Source organism: Acinonyx jubatus, chromosome B3, assembly GCF_027475565.1.
Source record: "Acinonyx jubatus isolate Ajub_Pintada_27869175 chromosome B3, VMU_Ajub_asm_v1.0, whole genome shotgun sequence".
Taxonomy (NCBI): domain Eukaryota; kingdom Metazoa; phylum Chordata; class Mammalia; order Carnivora; family Felidae; genus Acinonyx; species Acinonyx jubatus.
In genome coordinates, this window is record NC_069386.1 from 45,538,033 (window position 1) to 45,557,390 (window position 19,358).

Here is a 19,358-nt window from a genome sequence, read left to right on the forward strand (position 1 = left end):
AAGGCAGTGTCTCAGGCACAATCTTCCTGTTGGGGGTCAAGGGGTCCCTGACTGGGCTTCCTCCCTCACATCCTGCCCTGTGCAGGCCTGGGTTTCCTAGCTTCCTGAGTCAGTTCCAATGCTTGCAACCAAGAACCTTGCACATGCAATGGCAGAAGATTGTTTTTTGGCCAAGAATTTTGCAGAGTACTACTTTCTAAAGAAAGTCTGTTCTAATTTGAGCCACTCTGACTCTAGACGTGGGTGAGAGGTGGTCACAGAAGCTATTCAGTATGATGTTGTATTTAGAGAGGAGGAGAGTGGGGTGAGAACAAAGACAGGAAGAAGCAAAGACAAGATGAAACAAGTTAAAATGCCTCATGAGATCAATTTGAGTATCTCAGTGTAAAATCAACACTTTTTTGCAACTTTTTTTGTTTTAAAATTATTTTAACAATTCTTTTGAAGAAAGCTGCTGATTACATTTTAATTCTGTTCTTGAGAGTCCTTAGTTGGATGTTCTGATAATGTAGGGATTGTTTCCTGTGGAATAGGGGAAGTTGAGCACACTCTTTGTGTGTTTTTGAATTTCTTCAGCTCTTCAAAATTCCAGAAGCCTAATTCTGTTATCAGTTAGAAACTTCAATTCCAAATAATCAGCATGGATAAAACAGTCAGGAGTTTCAGCTGTGAAAACTCAGTTTCTTTTCTCTGTTCAGGGAAGGAATGTGAAGAATGATCTCAAAAGCTTCCTGCAGTCCTAAAAATCTGATTCGACCGGGAACTATTACAAACTTATTAGGGTATTTTAAACATGCAGAGAAGTGAAGAAAATTCAGTTACCAGGCACGAATGTATTTATCATGTCACTTTAATAAATCTTAACATTTTTGCAATATTTGCTTTGGATTTTTTCTTTTAGTTTTTTTTTATGGCCATGTAATAAAATTCAATAAAATGGCTTTTTTCCTTCTTCTGGTATACAATCATACTAATTTTTTTCATTAAAATTTTGTAGTAAAGTATACGTAACAAATGTTCTCCATTCTAACCATTTTGAAGTTACATTGTCCTGCAACCATCACCACCATCTACCTCCCGAACTTTCTTCATCTTCCCAAACAGAAATTCCCTCCCCATTAAACAATGACTCCCATTCCCTCCTCCCCCAGCCCTTGGAAGCCACCATTCTACTATTTTTGTGAATTCCATCCCCATCTATTTTAGTACATTGTAGATTGACGATACTGTTATAGTAAGGACACATCCCCCCCAAAACCTCCTTCTATAACCACAGTGTCCCTTAGCCCCTGGCAACCACTAATCTGTTCTCTACCATTTTTTCCTCCAATATAATAAATGGAATTATAAGGATGTGACTTCTTAAAAAAATTCTTTTTAATGTTTACTTATTATTTTGTGTGAGAGAGAGACAGAGCATGAGCAAGGGAGGGGCAGAGAGAGAGGGGCACACAGAATCTGAAGCAGGCTCCAGGCTCTGAGCTGTCAGACTCAGGGTCCGAACCCACGGAGCTGAAACACAGGGACCACAGACCACAAGAGCATGACTTGAATCGAAGTCAGATGCTTAACCCCCTGAGCCACCCAGACACCCCAGGGATGTGACCTCTCAACATGGGCTTCATATATGCAGCATGATGCCTTTGAGGCTCATCTGAGTTTGTGTCTATTGTTCCCTGTATGCCCCTTCAAATCCTCTCCAAAGGCAACCACGGCCCTTAAATAGGATTTAATTCTTATGAATATTTTTATAGTTATAGTGTATACAGATTTAACCGCAAAATATATACTCCCTGTTTCCTATAACTTAAAATTTAAATAAATGATGTTGTAATGTACTTGCCATGCTGCAAGTTGCTTTTATAACTCACTGCTCTGTTTATGTCATATTAATGCTGGGTTGTTAAATTTCACTGTTATATTCTATTCTATGAATATATCACGTAGATCATAGATTCATCCATTTACCTATGAATAGACATTTCTTTCCTGTGTGTCTGTCTCTCTGTCTCTTTATCCCACCCTGACCAGCTGTGTTAGGCCTCCTGCCAAGGGCCGCCAGTCCCAAAGCAAGCCTCAGATGATCAGAAATGTCTGCTCTGAGGTCAGAATGGGAAAATCCCAGATCTCATCTCTAAGCTGGCTGCTTCCTTGACTGAGTACCTGGACAGAGGTCGTGTCTGATACTTTGAGCCCTACCTAAGCCCAAAGGTTCAATGAGGTGTCAATCTAGGACATGTATTAGAATTTCTAAAAAAGCCTTTAAAAAAAAGGAAGAGAGGGGCACCTGGGTGGCTCAGTTGGTTGAGCGTCCAACTTTGGCTCAGGTCATGATCTCACCATTCATGAGTTTGAGCCCTGCATCTGGCTCTGTGCTGACAGCTCAGAGCCTGGAGCCTGCTTCAGATTCTGTGTCTCCCTCTCTTTCTGTCCCTCCCTCGTTCATGCTGTGTGTCTCTCTCTCTCTCAAAAATAAATAAACACCAAAACTAATTCAAAAAAGAAGAGAAAGAAAGAATTTAAAAATTAAATCAGAATTTCTAGGGCAACAGTGTGTGTGTGTGTGTGTGTGTGTGTGTGTGTGTGTGTGTGTGTATTTTTTTTAAGTCCCCAGGTGATTTTAAAATGTAGCCAGAGTAAAAACCTGATTTAAAAAATGAGAATGAATAAACGCCCCCAGACAGACAGCTTTTTCCAGGCTTTCTTCACCAGCTGGGGAGCTGGCCTCCAGTCCCCATGTCCAGTAGTTGAGGTTACTCTGTCCTCTTCCTACCTTTTTTTAGTTCCCTGGACTTTGTGGGAGTCAAACTCAGCCACCTATATCTGCTCCCAGAACCTGGGCCTGGACGCCCTGGCCTCAGTCTTCTTCCCTGATGAGGGGTTTCTCTTCTGTTTCTAGGGTATAGGGACATTTATCTAGTTTCCGAGACTTCCTGTGGTTTATACATTTTCTTGACTTGTATTTCATCATTTCTATATGTTCTATATGTTGAGATGTTGCCTCAGAGCACAAACTTCTAGAAATGGTTTCTATCTCAGACTGTTGAAAGCACACATCACCTGCTGGAGGGCCGCTATTGTGACTTCAAAGGAACACACGCTGCCACCTTATAAATAGCTTCCTTTTGTGTTTTACTGTTTTAAAGCAAAAAATTATTGCTTTTTCCTATTTCAAAAGTAAATTGTACTCTTGGGGAAAAGTTCCAGTGCTGTGGAAATATATGATTTAGAAAATAAGTCTCCAATAATCATTTCCCTGAAGATAGTTTTGAGTATAGTTTTCCATATTTTATGCATTTATACACATACTAATTTTTAAAAAATAAAAAATGGAATTTTATTGGTGAACTGAAGGGCTGTTGAGTTTTGCACTTAGTTTGTCATGGAAATCTTTCTGTAGTTAGATACCCACATTATTATTACTGGATACATTGTACTGCAGTTCACTTAGGGATGGCTATTTGTAATGTTTTCATCTTGGCCATCACAGACAATGCCGGAATAAATGTTCTCACATGTCCATCTCTGTGCATTTGTGGAGGTCAAAATCTGCTTTGTTTCCTTGGAACCCACATTTCCTATCAATGTGCATTCCTGCCAGGAAGGAAAACCAGCCTAGGGAGTGTGGAGCAGGTCAGTGGCTGGAAGGAATGCGTGGTGCTCCCTTGAGATGCTCAGTCCTATTAGAATCAACTTCTTGAGCCTCTAAACTCTCAATGCCGTGCATATTGGAGCAGATGCCCTTCGCTTCACCTTCTCTTTAACCTGCCCAGGTACTAAACATCAGCCTCTGAAAGGTCAACTTGGAAGGTTAACTTGGAAAGTTTTAGTGCTGTGTTTTTCAAACTGCAGGGCTGTGACCTATTAGTGGGTTATGAAATCAAATTAAAAGATCACAAATGAGCAATTAAAAAAATCAAACAGAACAATACTGCAAGTATCAGAGCATGTCACATGAAGGGTAAATGTTGCAATTTTATTTCAAGGGTGTGTGTGTGTGTGTGTGTGTGTGTGTGTGTGTGTGTGTATGTGTTGGATATTGTCTTAACTCAGATTCCTTGGAAGCAGAGCTCAAGAAAAGAATATGGGTGTCTGTGATGTCTTTAGGACAGAAAAATGAGGAGGGAACTGGAGCGGGCAGGGGACCAGCTGAGCAAGGGTGTACTCGCACCTAATCCCATGGTTTGAATTGTACCAGAGCTGGTGATGCCTGAGACAAGCAGGTAGTGCCTTGTGAATCCTGTCAACACTGGCTATTGTCTGCTCTGAGGAACAGAGGTACATAACTTCCAGAAAGGCAGCTCCTGCTCAGCTCAGATTAATTCTCCAGAGGAGGCGGCAATGGTCTTGACAGCTGGGGAATGGGTACACCAGCCTGCGTGGGGTTACCAACAGTGTCCATTCCGGGAAGTTTTATAAAATGTATTTCTAAGTGTGCTTCAGGGTAAAAACAAGAAAGAGTTTGAAAAAACACTAGTTTTAGAACAATTATGTCCATCAACCTGTGGGAAAGAAAATGAGGCCTCTATTTAACTGAGTTTAATCCTCAGCAGCTTTTTTTTTTTTTAAGTTTATTTATTTTTGAGACAGAGCATGAACGGGGGAGGGGCAGAGAGAGAGGGAGACACAGAATGGAAGCAGTCTCCAGGCTCTGAGCCATCAGCCCAGAGCCCGACGCGGGGCCCGAACTCACGGACCACGAGATCGTGACCTGAGTTGAAGCTGGACGCTTAACCGACTGAGCCACCCAGGCGCCTCCAGGATGTTCTTAATGTTTTAAACTTAAGCCTTAAGACACCAGCAGCCACCTAAGGAGGCTTAGAGCTGTGTTCTCTGGCTTGGGGCATACCAACCTGGGAATTCAGGGGTGGGCGAGCTGTTAGTGGGGCCTTGAAACCATGAAATAAGCTTGACACATGTTTGCAAAGCACTCATTTTCCCCTGGGAAATGTTTTAAAACATTTTTTATGACCATGGAGCAAAATATAAAATTCACATGGGCTTTGAAGATGAAGAATAAAATTACGAAGAGATCCCAAATTATAGCTTACCCACTTTAGACTATGCTTTCAGATTCCCAGAAATTCTTATTCATTGGCCAGTTAGACACTCAAGGAGAAAATTAATGAAAGCAGCAGTTAGACTACCTTTCCCCTTTCAGGAGGGTGTAGTTAACATGGTCCTCCAGATTCCAAGCAGTTTGCGGGGGCTGACACCTGACAGTCTTGGTCACCAATCCTAAACTACCAGAGACATTAAGTTAGTCAACGGATGGTTATTAAGCACCAACAAGATACCAGCAACCAGGGATAAAATGAATGAACAAGACAGACCATCCTGCCCTCATGGACTATTCTGGTCAGAGGATTGAGACAAAATCAAATAAATAATGCAGGAGTCATTAGAGCTGCTCATCAAACCTTTGTGGCTTTCTGCCTTTGGGGCACAAGTGCAGAGGTAGGGTCCCTTGTGAGTGGGTGGGGACATTGACTAGTTCTGGCCAATGGGTTGTGACTAGAAGTGATTGCGTGTCCTTTCTGGGCTAAGCAGTTAATGTGATGCTCCCTGGAACTCTCTGCCCTCTGACACAATGACCAGTGAAGCATCCATATGGTGACTGCCTCATCAGCCGGGCCTGAGCTGAGCCTCCCAGCTGCCCCCTAACATAATGTGGAGTGAGAAAGCAATAAACTGTTGTAAACTCCTGAGGTGTGGGTCGTTTTATTACTGAAATGTAATCTAGACTATCCTGTCTCATGCAAAACAATAAAATAAAATATTATCAATTGTGATAACTGCTGTGAATAAAATTAACAAGTTGCTAATATAACATGACAGAGAGTAGCCTACGGGGTCAGGGAATGCTTCTGTGAAGATAGGAAATCTAAGCCGGCATCTATTAGACCAAGGTAATGCAGACTTTCATAATTGTTTTTGCTTTATTGCAGAGAGAAGCCAAGTAACTCTAGAATCATAGATTGAAAACAGTCAGGAAAATGGAGATGTAGACCTGCCTAGGGTCCCATGGCTCACTGGTGCTGTAACTTCAGCATGTGGACGTGGGTCCATACCCTCTCCAGTAGGGCTGCTGCTGAATGAAGCAAGTGAGGTGCCTAGGGTGCAACACTGAAGGAATCTACTCTCTGGGGCATCCTTTACATCCTGAGAATGCTGGCGTTGGAAAGGTTGTGCCCTAAGGGGCCCACTCTTAAGGAGGCACTCGTCAGGGTCATGCAATTCCGGAGCGGACACCTGGATGTGAGTGCCTCCTTAAATGTTACACCCTAAACTCCTCCTCACTGCACCCCAGTCCCAGCTCTGCTCTACACCAGTGTTCTGAGTAAGGACTTAGCAAGCCCTCAGCATTCAGGTAACTATAGCTGTGTCCTTGGCATACTGGGTGTGTCTGCTGATGTAATCTGAAAGGCCCTACATTCCTTGGGACCATGTGACAGCACAGAACTTCAAGATGTGGAAGTGCATGGTTTTCAGATGTCAAAAACTGACTTCTTCCCAGAGTTCTTGAAAAGGAAACCAAGCAAGGAGATGAGAGAGTGAGATTTCCAGAGTTTAGGAAGGGCTTCAGGCTGGATGAGGCTGTTTTTCCCCTCAGTGCAGAAAAAGTCTTTCTTCAACTCTGAAAAGGATAATTCCCAATGAAAAAAAAGGATTAAATACAGTGTATTCTTCAGTGATGTGCTAGTGACTAATAGCACCTTCTTTTCCTGGAAGCAGGTTTGGGGATGGAGATAGGAGAGAGAAGCTAACAGCAGACAGCTCCTCTGTGTGGCTCAGGCTGCCCGTTGGCATTATGAGCTTGGTTTGATTACCCCCACTTTACAGAGGAAGGACCCGTCTCTTCAGAGTCGAAGGCACTTGCCCATTTGAACACAAGTCTGTCTAACTCTTATCTACTTGAGGACAAGGGGTAACAGGCAGGATAAAATGTGGTGGCCAGAAATGCTTATCTAGAGGGGAGGACATTTAACAGAAAAGAGACAAAGCCACCTACTTTACATAGTTAGCTGTTAACCCAGGCCACTCGATTCTGTGTAAAGTTTCACAAATCCACCACCTCCTGGATCATCATTCTTAGGCAATTTCTAAATATCTAAATTGCAAATATTTTCTCTCAGTCTTTGGCTTATATTTTAGTTTTCTTAATAGTATCTTTGGAAGAACAATTTTTTTTTTTTTTGGAGAAGTCCGTGTATCAATTGCTTTCTTTTATGCATCATGCTTTTGGTGTCATATATGAGAAGTCTTTGTCTAATTCAAGATAATAAGATTTCCATCTATGTTTTCTTCTTGGAGTTTTGTGATTTTAGCACTTACATTTAATTCTGTGGTGCATTTTGAGTTAATTTTGCTCAGCCACATCTTTTGGACCCTTCTCTTGACAGATGAGGAGACCGAAGCAAAGGGGCTTAGCTCAGCTTCTAAAGCAAACTGATGACAGAGCTAAAATAGATTGGTAGGGTCCCTTCCAGACAAAGTGTTTGCTCTGACAGAAGCTCATTCGAGTCTACATCTTCCAGCTTTGAAGCTGTGTGATTGTTGCCTCTAATGTCACTTGTTAAAAAGGCCTTCTTAATGTCTAACCCAGGTGTTTCTTATCACCTCAGGTCCACTGTGTCTGTTCCTCAACTCAGTAGAAGCACAGTTGTTTAGCGTTGTTGTTTATGCACTTGGAGCCAGCTGAACTCATCCCATCCACATTTCTTCTAGCTAAATAGCTATGGCTTCTTTTCCTCCCAGGGGCTGTTTCTGCCCCTGCCAGGCCTTGTACTGCTTCTCCACACTTATGTCCTGTACATGGCACTTGCCGCTTGGTATTGAACCTTACAGCTCTGAAAGCAGGGGCAGGCTGGGAACACGTAGTTGGGTGGATTTCCCAGAGGATGCTGGAGGGAAAACGGCCGCCAACTTCCATTTCAATTTGTCAAGCAAGGCAGCTGGAATTGTTCAGCCTTTCAATTTCCGGAGATCTCTTGGGGAGGGGGAAGGCCAGGGCAGTAGGACCCGAGAGGAAAGGTTGGGCCAAGGGAACTCAAGAATCATACTTGTCACTCAAATGCAGAGCTGACAGTTTATCCTCTTGTAGTTTGAGTCCAACTACAGTATCCGTTCTTTTCCCCTGGTCCTGAAAGATCACATCAGCGAGTATCTGCCTCTTGATGAGCAAATTTTTAACCTGTCATAATGTGACTGGTAAGCTGGGAGCAATGTAGATGTCCCTCTGTACAAGAATGGAAAAGGGGTATCCGGTGGAGACATACAGAATGTTCTGTGGCAGATGCACACACCCAGCCAGGTGTGCATACACCCAAGAGTTTGGAAAGACCTTACATATACAGAGTTGAATACAGAAGAGTAAGATCTAGACCATAAATATTGTTCAAAAACACCTACAGTCTTCAAAACAACGATCCGTGTTTTTCAAGTATACATGCTTGTATCAGGCCACGTATTAAGCACGTAAGAGCAGACGTCTAGTATGGGGAAGGGAATTGGAGTGGGGGTTCGTACTAGTTTCCTGAGGCTACTGTGACCAGTTCTCACAAACTGGGCAGCTTAGGGCAACACACAGGTATTCTCTGACCATTCTGGAGGCCAGGAGTCCAAAGTCAGTATGACCATGCTGAAGGCAAGGTGCTGGCTGCTCTGGAGACTCTAGAGGAGAATCCACTCAGCCCCCTCCAGCGTCTGGTGGGTGCTGGCACTCCTGGTGGGTGCTGGTGTTGGCTGGTGGCCACATCATTCCAGTCTTGAAGGCCAGCATCTCCAGGTCTCCTCATTGTCACAGCACCTTCTCTGTGCATCAGGTCTCCCTCCGCTGCCCTCTCATAACGGTATGTGTGATCACATTTAAGGCCCAACCACATGTTGCAGGATATAATCTCCCTATTTTAAACTCCTCAATCTCTGGGTGTCTGGGTGGTTCAGTTGGTTGAACGCCCAACTCTTGATCTCAGCTCACGTCATAATATCCCAGTTTGTGAGATCTAGCCCCGCGTCTGAGTCTGTGCTGACAGCATGGAGCCTGCTTGGGGTTCTCTCCATCCCCCTCTCTCTGAGTAAATAAGCTTTAAACTCCTCAATCTTGTCTGCAAAGACTACCCTCCTTTTGCCATGTAAGGTGACATTCACAGGTTTTAAGGATTGGGAAGTGGATATCTTCTGGGAAGTCATTTTTCAGCCTATGATAAGGGCCTTTACTGTTTTTCTTTCACACCTCTCACCCAGTCCCTAGAAAATAATGTTGATTCAACTGTCAAAGTATCTGGAATGGACCCACTTCTGCTACGTCTGTGGCTCCCAGCCAGCCACACTGAAGCCACCAGGACTCCTCCTGGGTCCCTTGGCTTACTTCCTTGTTTCTTTACTGTCTACACACCAGCCAGAGTATCTTTTTTATTTATTTTTATTTACTTATCTATTTTTTAATTTTTTAACGTTTATTATTGAGAGACAGAGAGACATAGAGACACAGAGCATGAGCAGGGGAGGGGTAGAGAGAGAGGGGACACATAATCTGAAGCAGGCTTCAGGCTCTGACCTGTCAGCACAGAGCCTGACACGGGGCTCAAACTCACAAACTGTGAGATCATGACCTGAGCGGCAGTTGGATGCTTAACTGGCTGAGCCACCCAGGCGCCCCGTGGAGTATCTTTTTTAAAATGTTAGTCAGATCCTGTTACTCTTCTGCTTCTCATTTTCTTACTCTGCCTTAATTTCTCTTCAAAACACTCATTCACCTGTTGATACATATCTATTGTTTACTTGTTTATCTATTTCCATGATTAGAATAAGCTCTGTTAAGAGCAAACACTTTAACTGTTTTATTCTCAGTAGGGGTAAAGCATTGTAGACGCTTTCAATAGTTGTTGAATGGATGAGCAAAGGGGGAAAAAAATAAAAAGAGAGAGCCTTTGAATAGACTCCTGGTGAAGGTGTATCATAAACTAAGGAGTACAGTTCGCTGTTGTATTGTCCCGAGGACAATTTATCTAGTCCTAAGGGTACACAATGGGGTGGATGGCTTCACTTTCAGGCCACACCTGAGCTCTGAGCTCACTTAGCTGACACTTCCAGAGCTACTTCCCCGGGGACCTGTCTATCCAGGGCAGTGTGGTGGCATAAAGCAAGTGTGGACTTTGAGCACAGTCTGACTTGGAAGCCGCACGTAGATTATCTTGGGCAACTTAAACTTTCTGAGTCTCGGCTTTCCTAACCTGCTAAATAAAGAATTGCAATTCCTGTCTGGCAGGAGTATTCTGAGGGTAGAAATGATGTAGCTAAATAAAATACTTGTTACTCTGTTCTGTACGCAGGGGACCCTTCATTGCATCAGACATTGAGATCCATGGCTTTATGGTGATACTATTGGCTAGGGCCTCAGAATACCACAAAATAACCCTAATTACTTCACATCATGATTTTCCCATGGCAGAACTTTGTTTTTGGTACACTGTGCTATTGGTCAATAAAAAAGGTTGATTAGTGATCAAGGTCAGGCATCTCGGTATCTGGGAATGCAGGTCTGTCCCACCCACTATGAGAGGGGTCCTGTTCCTCAGTACTTCGAGAGTGCCACTGGTTCACCTCTGGCATCGCCCTCACCACACTCTATTGTAATGGCCCACATAATTGTCTAGGTTCCACACCAGAACTCTTTGTGGGAAGGTAGTGTCTTAGTTATTAATTTTTGTATGTTGACTATTGAATGGATAAATGATATGTGACATACATTTTATATCACTAGTACTATCCAATTTAATTCATTATCTATTTAGGGGGTGTCTGGGTGGCTCAGTCAGTTGAGCATCTGACTCTTGATTTCAGCTCAGATCATGATCCCGGGGTCATGGAATCAAGCCCTGCATCAAGTTCTGAGCTGAGCATGGATCGTGCTTATGATTCACTCTCTCTCTCCCTCTGCCCCTCTCCCCCTGCCTGTGTACTCTCTTTCTCTAAAATAAAAAATAAAAAAAAATTTTTTTAAAAAGACTTAACAAACAAACAAAGACTTAACATGACTCCAGGTTTAAAAGAAACTTAAACTTCCCATGTAATCCACATGTCTTAAATGTTTTGTATGAGTTTCCAAAGATGTATAGAAAATGGGCAATACTTGCTCTGAAGTCATTTCATTCCTGCAACAAGGTAGTGGAAAAGCTTTTGTTTGAAGAACTTAAAATTGTAGTGGGTTGAATAGTGTCTCCCCAAAAGATATGCCTGAATCCTAACCCCCACTCTCTATGAATGTGAACTTATTTGGACATGGGGTCTTGGCAGATATATTAAGTTAAAGATCTTAAGATGAGATCATCCTAGATTTAGGAAAATCTAGAGACTGGTGTCCTTGTAAGAAAAAGAAGAGGGAAATTTGAAGCACAGAGAGAAAAGCCATATAAAGATGGCAGCAGAGACTGGAAGACAGACACAGGCCAAGGAATGCCAGGATTGCCTGAAGCTGCCAGAAGCAGGGAGACATTTGGAATCCATTGTCTCTCGGAACCTCCACAAGGAATCTACCCTGCTGATGATACCTTGATTTTGGACTTCTGGACCTTACTGTTATGAGAGAATGAGTTTCTGTTTTGTTTTGTGTGTGTGTGTGTGTGTGTGTGTGTGTGTGTGTGTGTGTGTGTTTTAAGCCACCCACTTTGCGGTGCATTGTGGTACCAGCCCTAGGAAACAAATATGGTAAAGCTTTCGCCAATTTTTTTCCAAGTAGTAAAGTCAAACAGATTGCATTAACTACATTTTACTTAGAGAGACTATTTGTTCACTGTTAGAACAGTCCCTGTGACATTCAGAATGTGTATAGGCCGTGTCCACAAAGGCAAAATCAACTGGATATGGAAATAACAGAGGTCCCCCCTTATCCACGGGGGGTATGTTCCAAGATCCCCAGTGGATGTCTGAAACTACAGATAGTACTGAACCCCATATACACGATGTCTCCCTCTATATGTACATACCTATGATAAAGTTTAACTTATAAATTAGGCACAGTAAGAAACTAACAGTAATAATAAAATAGAACAATTATAATATACGTAATAGAAGTTATATGAATGTGGTGTCTTTCTCTCAAAATATCTTATTATAGTGCACTCATCCTTCTAGTGATGATATGAGATGATAAAATGCCTACATGATGATGCAAAGTGAGGTAAATGACATAGGCATTGCCACGTAGCATTAGGCTACTACTGACCTTATAACAATATTTTAGGAGAATCATCTGCTTCCAGGGAACGGTTGACCAAGGGTAACTAAAACTGAGGAGAGCAAAATACAGCTAAGGGGGCTGTGAGGGGGGCACTGTAATCCTTTGGCAATAAAACCAAACATTTACTGAGCCAAACTGTGTTAAATGTTTTACAGTCATTATTTTATATAATCTTCCTATCTATGAGGGAGGTACTATAATAAACTCTTTTTCATAGGCTTGGAAACTGTAGCAGAGGGAGGTAAAGCTACTCAGAAAACATTCTAGCCTAGGTCTTTCAAAACCCTAAGCATTTATGCCTGAAGATCCTGATTAGCAGTTGAATCTTTCAAATCTTCTAAATAATTGCTCACATCTCTCCTTTCCATTGTCTGAGTGGAAAAAGCTGGAAAGTTCCACAGTTCCTGCAGCCAACCCTAAAAGTTTAAAAATGATTATGAGTTGAATAAATCTAGAATATTCCTTCACATTCATATCATACCCGAAGGCTTTCTCCTAAGAGAAGCTTCTGAAGAGTCAAGTCATTTAAAAAATGTTAGAAGCTGCTGCATAGATCTCACTGATACTCACTTGATTAAGAAAATATTATCTTTCCCCACAGTTAGGCTTTTATCAGAGATGAGGAAAGATAGCTGAACCGCCAGGTCAAAGACTCAGAGAATTCATTACCAAGACAAATAGGAAAAAACGAGGAACTTTGAAAGGCTCTGCCGGACTTACTGGAAATGGCAGGGCGATCATTCTTTTTGGTATCTTCACACATCCTGTTCTGTTCAGGAAATAAAGACAATTTTGTAAGCCCAATGCATAGTAGGTTACCCAGTGGATGATTTTCCTGGTAAATACCTTGATGATCTCCAGTTTATTGCAAGTTGGTTTAAGCAAAGTTAAAGCCAGAACCAGTGGGTGGCTATAACTTCAATGGCAGGGTCACCGCTGCATTACCGGTTTGAGTAGAAGATAAGCTCACATTTCTTTTATCTTCCACTATTGAGATTATGTCTGTTTTTGCTCCCAGCATCCCTCATTCTTGTGATAAGCCTCAGGGTTTACTCATTCTATGATAGTAATCTTGGTTCCAATCTCTTTGTGGAAAGGAAACCAGAAATTCTGGTCCTTCCATCTTGTCCTCTATGGCCAGACACTGCTCTTGCCACAGCTCAGGGCAATGCTTGCTCTCCAGCTGGCTTTGACTACTCTGGTCACTAGAGGACCCAGCTCAGAGCTGGGGGCTGGGCCATGCCTCTCCATTGTTGATGTCACTATCATGGTGATGTCATGTGTAGAGGTGAGCCTGCTGATGGGATTTGGAAGTCCTGGTGTATGCTTCCTTGCTCAGGCCTGTCTTCCCCTGCAGGACTGCTCCCTGTAGCCTGGAAATTCTTCCTCCTCCACTGCCAAGGACTATGTCTGGGCTGGCCTCTCGAGCTGTCACTGGCACTTTTCCCAGGGTATCTATCGGTTGGGCAGAATAATCCAAAGTATAGGATGGGTGCTGACATCAGGGCAGTGTTAGAAAATAAAATTTATGGGCAGGGTACAGGCAGACAACTGGTGGATCTGGGATGCTTGGCCAAGGGCCCCTGTGAAGGTTTTGAGCTGGAGGAAAAATCACAACTGAATCCTGCCTGAAATTCCACTTCTACTTCCGGCCACTGCAGCTTGTGCCTCAGAGAAGTTATTTTCTGGTAGCGTCCTTGGGTACCCAAGGCAGGAAGGCAGTGAGAGGCGAGCTGACATGCCCACACCCCCTGACCCATCCTAGGGAGCCTTCTTCAGGGTCCCTTCCATTCAGTCACTTGTCCTCTCTGTTTCTGACTCTCTGAGGGAGCTGGAGAGCTGGGACTTCTCTGCACAGTGATTATGTCCGAGACTTATTTACTGAGTCTGTGGCTGGCTGCCTCTTCCCACCTCCCTTCCGGTGCTGCCGCACCAACCTTGGCTTTGGAGCCATTCAAGGAGTTTGGAAGGAGTGCTACATTAAGGACTTCGGTTCCTTTCAAGTTTCACAAGGGCAGCATATGGAGCAAAATGAGAACCAGAGTAGGGGTCAGAACCCTGGCTTTGGGGCTGCCCTCTGACGCCCAGCCACAGCACCTGCCCTCACCAAATCTCAGTTTTCTCATCAGTCAAATAAAGGGGAGAATCAAGATAACTCCCAGAGGTACATGCAACTCTAATATTTGATGATTCTGGGTTTTGTAACTCTACTTATTAATTTTGTATTGTTTTCTGAAAACTTGACATCCTGGTTGCTGTTCCCTCTCCTCTCTGTACACTGATGGGTACAGAATGGCGTTTTAATCACCTTGGCATTGACATATTTTAGAGCATATTTTATCCCAGTGAATATTCAGAGTGATCCAGAGAAGCACAAAGTTGATGTAGGTTATAATTTTTAATGTGGCCGTTCCCTCCTTCCCTCTTCCTTTGTCTCTATCATTCATGAGTGTCTGCTTACACCTGTCTTAGGCATATTTGCTTGCTTGAAGCTCAAAAGATTCAGAGAAACAGCACTTCTGATCTTTCTGGGAATGGGCTGCCACTCTGTTGGCTGCTTTAGAGGAGGAGGCAGGGACGGGAGTCCCAGCCCAGATCTGGACAACCTCTTTTCTCATTTCTTGAGTCCAAGATCTCTTGGGAGCTGGCTCTACCACAAACTAGCTTTGCCTCAGTTTCCTCACATGTAAAATGGAGATCGTAACAGTATCTACCTCATAGGGTTGTTAGAGGCTTCCTGTTTCAGAATCATCTGTAGCACTTGTCCAAAATCCAGATTCCTGGGCCCCAGCCCAAACCTCCTAAATCAGCATCTCTGGAGTTTGGGCCCAGAATCTGTATTTTTAGCAGCTCTCCTAGGCAACTTCCGTATGTGACTGTCTGAGAACTCATGCCTTACATATCTGATGCTTCCCAGCACGCCCAGTGTTGTGACCTGCATCCTCTCGCTTAAACATCACCATGACGCTGAGAGGTACACCAGTGACTTCCCTTCCTTTCTCTCCACAGGAAGCTGCTGTCCAAGGTCACACAGTGTCCCCAGACCCCATCACCCAACATCCCCTTCCATGTTCTCTCCTATTGCTGAGTTGTCTTGCAGGGAAGGATGCTAGCATGCAGCCCGTTATAGAATTTGGCTTGACTTCTTTTCATTTCTTTGTGTTTGGTGGGTGAGTTTCCTTGCTCCTGTTTGGCAGATAGCCATCATTTTCCTTTATAAATGCTTTTATCTGTGGCCGCTTTTATCTTATCAGACTCACAGTATGTCTTCGTCTTTCTGCTCCCAAAGATAATTCCTGCTTTGCTATATGTCATAAGTGTCATCCCAGTCATGGCTCAAAATAACAAATAGGGTTGTTTCAAGTGAGGAAAGAAAGCTGGCAGTGCCTTGCTCGGAGAGAGTGAAGATTCTGAGCTTTCACCTGTCTGTTCCTGCCATGCCCTTTAAAGGACACTTTGAGAGATGTAGGGGACCCATGTTCCCTGACATGTTAGGGGAGATGCTCTTGAGCGCCTCAGTGAACTGAATAAATGAGATGAGTTGGGAGAAAGTGGGGTGCTTGCTCTGAGCAGGTTGGAGCAGTGCGTTGGGGACACAGATGCCCACACTTACTGAGAGGTATGAGATGTACCAGGATCAGGGTGAGAGAGCATAGCTGCCCTCTCTGCAAAGTGAGTAGCTCAGAAAGAAAGTGAATTGGCTCCTCTGAGAGAAGCAACGCCCCCCCCTCCCCAATCCCCCAGCCCAACCCTGCTTTGAGGCACTTGGTTTGCAAAAGACATCAGATTTGCCTGCTGGAAATCGAATGAGTGGAGTCCTGGTGTCTGGCGTGGGAGGTAATGGTGGTAAAGGTGCTTGTTCCATGCCTGTGACAGTGCAGAACCATCACTGTGGGCAGTGACAGTACAGGGTGTGGGTGCAGCGGGGACACAGGGGTGTGAAGCCAGCGGACTTTAATGCCTGTTGTTGCCTATTACAAAACATGTTGCTGTTTATCTTCTCTTTTAATAAAATTTGCTGTGATACATAGTGGTGGGCATACGCTTGCATGCTTGGTGCCCGGTTCCAGGCCTACCTGCCCTCTGGAGTGGGTGGGGGGGGCCTCATGTGTGTGCCCGTCTGTGGGTGGAGAGAAACCAGGGCATATCATGGGCATCTCAGATATGGATTTCCCCAAAGGATGGATTCCTGTAGTGATGCCACGCAGAGCAGGGTTTCTCCACCCCAGCTCTATTGACCTTTTGGGCTGGGTAGTTCTTTGTGGTGGGGGATGTCCCGGGTTTTACAGGGTGTCCAGCAGCTTCCCTGGCCTCCACCCACTGGTGTGGCAAACAGAATGTCTCCAGATAGTGTCAAATGTTCCGGGGGGAGGTGGGGGCGAAACCACCTCTGGTTGAGACCCACTTTCGCAAATGAGTAAGAGTAACATATTTTCAGATGCTCTGGGGCTCCAACTGGTTATGAGAACACAAACCTTTCCATGAGGCTCTGTGGCCAAAGAGTTCTTGCCAATTTAGCACGGCCTCCTTCATACGTTGAGGCTTCATTGCTTAGGACGGCCCCTGCTGCCTAGAACCTTGACCTTTCCTTTCTCCCAGGCTTTACAGCCACCTCTCAGGACCTATTTGGGCCAGCTCTTGCCTCTGGCTCCACTTCAAGTTCCATCTTTCCTGCAGCCAGAAGCCCCACCTCTGTTGGGCTAAGCTTCCAGAACGGCAGCTGCTGCTCCTTGGGGGCACCTTCCTCAGGCCAGAAATGGCCCTGTTTAGCTCCCCACATGCCTGAGTCACCACCCAGCAGGCGGGCAGTCCTGTCGTGCCCTTCCAAGTAAGCTTCAGTGGGGAGAAGGCATCCGGGGCCCGTGTCCAGGACTTTGCTGCCACTGTGCGCTGGCATTCTGGGCCTGATGTGTGAAGCCACGCAGTGGAGTAAAACCTGCCCTGGCAATTAAACCATCTGGAATATTTGTTAAAATCCAGGTTCAGGGTTGTGCCCCAGGACAAGCCGGGGGATTGGGAATATGCTTTCTCAGAGGTGCCCAGCTGAGGTGCCCAGGTGACAGGGCACAGCTGAGGTCAGGAAAGACCCAGAGCTGAGTTTAACCCCTGAGCAGCAATTTGTGTCTTCACCAAGGCCTTCCTCCTCCTCCTTGACCCTGCACTTGTTGATCTGGTTTTTAATCTTTTGTTTCACTTTTCTTGTCCTTACATTTATTTCTGAGTTGAGATCTCTAAAATCAACCAGTAGGGGTGCGTGGGTGGTTCAGTTGGTTGGGTGCCAGACTTGGGCTCAGGTCATGATCTCATGGTTCGTGGGTTCGAGCCCCATGTCGGGCTCTGTGCTGACAGCTTGGAGCCTGGAGCCTGCTTCGGATCCTCTGTCTCCCTCTGTCTCTGCCCCTCCCCCATTCCCAGTCTGTCTCTCTCAAAAATAAATAAAAATTAAAAAAAATTTTTTAAATCAAACAGCAGATGTTTATATGAACGTTGGGGTTGGAAACTGTGGGTGGTGGGGAGAGGGTTTAGAGTTAGAAGTCAGGACACTGGTTCAGGTCCTGCTTCTACCTTGGTCAATTGCTTCCCTTCTGTGGCCCTTGTTTCCTGGTTGGTTAAATGGGGTTAGACAGAAAGCAGGTTTCAAGATCTTTTTATTTTATTTTTAGTTCTTAATTTTTAATTTTATTTGAGAGAGAGAGAGAGTGAAAGAGCGCAAGTGTGAAAGCAGGGGAGAGGGCCAGAGAGGGAGAGAGAGAGTCCCAAGCAGGTTCCAAGCTCCACGCAGAGCCTCAAGTGGGGCTTGATCCCATGATCATGGGCTCATGACCTGCGCTGAAATCAAGAGTGGGATGCGCAACTGATTGAGTCACCCAGGCACCCCTCAAGATCTTTTTTAAAGTGGTGGAATTCTATCCCGCCTTCAAATGAAAACCTATTTGGAAATCCTGTATAAAAAGGTATAAAAACTCTTGTTTGAAGATGGGACAGCCCTCCATATCCCACACTTTCAGGCTTCCCTGTGCCCCCTCATGTCCTGAGGCTTCACTAGAGGAATTCAGCGCTCCACAAGCACAGAGTGAGGCCCATAGGGCCTGGACCCTGCCTCGACATCTGTTTTTGTTTTTTAAATGCTTATTTTTGAGACAGGGAGAGTTAGAGTGTGAGTGGGGGAGGGGCAGAGAGAGAGACACAGAATTTAAAGCAGGCTCCAGGCTCTGAACTGTCAGCCCAGAGCCTGTTGTGGGGCTCATATCCACGAACTGGGGTATCATGACCTGAGCTGAATTCAGATGCTTAACCAACTGAGCCACCCAAGTACCCCTGCCTCAGTGTTTGTAACTGGCATCCACAATACCCAGCCTCTGGGTGTGAGTAACTGAAACTCCATTTTTCTTTCCCACCTTAAAGTAAATGAAACAGAAATACTCTTCCACTCCTAGGTGAAAACCACAGCAGGCCCGTAATTTCCAGCTCACTCTCACTTACGTAGTCACTGTGAGTCACAAAACATGATCTCAATGCAATTATGTCCACTCAAGAGATTAACAAAAACTCTGAACTTAATTTTATTTATTTAATTTTAAATGCTTATTTATTTTGACAGAGTGAGTGAGTAGGGGAGGGGCAAAGAGAAAGGGAGAGAGCGAAACCCAAGCAGGCTCTGTGCTGTTAGCACAAAGCCTGATGTGGGACTTGAACCCACGAAGTATGAGATCATGACCTGAGCCAAAATCAAGAGTTGGAGACTAAACCACCCAGGTGCCTCTAAATTTAATTTTATGACAAATATTTGCCCCTTTCCTGTCCCCCTCCCATTTCAGCTTGCTAGGCAATTTGTGACCCCTTCAGGGTCAGAGAGGAAGGAGGAAGGAATAACAAATGAGGTGTTGACCAGGGCCAGACCCTGACCTCATGCTCTCTGGATTAGTAGGTATTGAACATCGCTTTTTCAGTGAAGTGATTCCAGGGTGCCTTCAAGTTTCTCATCACTGAGTTCTCCTGCAGATCCCTTGGTCTGGTACCTGCATCTCCATTCCCTGGGTTGCTGGTGATATTTGCTCCACAGGAGTCTTGAATCTACTTCCTGCTTCTTGCTGTTGAATTTGCTCAGCCCTTCTCA

The 19,358-nt window shown here is 44.5% G+C and overlaps 1 long non-coding RNA gene across 2 annotated transcripts; it reads right to left on the minus strand.

The window, feature by feature from the left end:
• Window positions 1–907: 907 nt before the first annotated feature.
• Window positions 908–14,944, minus strand: LOC113601825 (uncharacterized). 2 transcript variants are annotated; one of them, XR_008299150.1, is made up of 3 exons: window positions 12,962–14,944; window positions 5,148–5,243; window positions 908–1,512 (listed from the first exon to the last, which is right to left on the minus strand). It is a non-coding gene; the product is annotated as an uncharacterized LOC113601825 (long non-coding RNA). The 2 variants fall into 2 exon arrangements; XR_003423104.2 differs by lacking the exon at window positions 908–1,512 and adding an exon at window positions 1,530–3,861.
• Window positions 14,945–19,358: the final 4,414 nt, after the last annotated feature.